The sequence below is a fragment of the Aplysia californica genome, unplaced genomic scaffold (genome assembly GCF_000002075.1).
Source record: "Aplysia californica isolate F4 #8 unplaced genomic scaffold, AplCal3.0 scaffold00070, whole genome shotgun sequence".
Lineage (NCBI taxonomy): Eukaryota > Metazoa > Mollusca > Gastropoda > Aplysiida > Aplysiidae > Aplysia > Aplysia californica.
This window is the reverse complement of record NW_004797340.1, coordinates 1,624,642-1,625,734: the sequence shown is the minus strand read 5'-3', so window position 1 is coordinate 1,625,734 and position 1,093 is coordinate 1,624,642.

Genomic DNA, 1,093 nt, shown 5'->3' with positions numbered 1-1,093 from the left:
GCAATATAAAAAAAACAAAACAACCAGAAGTTGTTTTGTTTATGAAAGAGTTTTGCGGCACCTGCAACGCAGTTGGGAGAAATAAGTGCTGAAGATACGAGGTGTTACAAGAGAGTAACAAACACATAATGTCTGAGAGTAAAGAAGGAGCAAACCACACCAGAGCACTCGCCAATCATCCACAAGAAAGGCTGTCGTTGTTAATGGTGTATTTAGAAGTACGTCAACACTATAAGTTATTTAGTGCTGCCTCGGAAATCACTAGACGGGACAGGCACAGAAATAGAGAGACAGCAATCAACAAATGGGCGTGGAATAGAGTATGACATACAGCGTAATAAGGTGGCTTGTTTGTAAATACTTTAAGAAAGGGGCCACAACAGCCTGCCTACAATATGCGATTCGACGGCTTCCCAGGCCGCAGGGCTAGAACTCAAATGGCTGCTGGATAGGAAAAGTAAAGTAAGTATGGCTTCGAGGCAAAGGGAAGACTCAGAAAAAGACGGATGGACGGAGTGCAATATACCCTTCAAAGGCACAATAAATATGACGAGCAAAAAACCCCCAACATACCTAGCTAACGTCTGACAATTACATTACATCTCCGCTCGACACAGTGCGGTGTAAGAGAATGATAAAAAAAGCAAAAGTAAGTAATAGTACATGTAATAGTTTTAGTTTTTGTTTAGTTTTAGTAAGAGTTTTACGGCACTTGCAACACAATAAGGTCATATAAGGGCCGAAGATTAGAGGTGTTACAAGAGAGTAACAAACACAAAAAAGAAGGAGGAAAAATCAGGATGATAGATGCTTGATAAGAAAGAAGGAGCAAACCACACCAGAGCACCAGCCAACCACCCACGTAATAGTAGTAGAGATAGACACAAACAACAGAAAGACTGAAAAGATGTAGGACCCAGAACTGGGGAGACAGCAGAGGGCAAGCAAAGAAGCAAGAACCACAAGTGGCGCCCTCCAACCCACCGGTATTCTGAGATCTCCAAGATGTCAGACGTTACAGTTTAGAATGTCAACACCAAAGTAACTGTGTGGGGACACGGCAGTGTTGAGAGCAGGAAACAGGAACCCATGC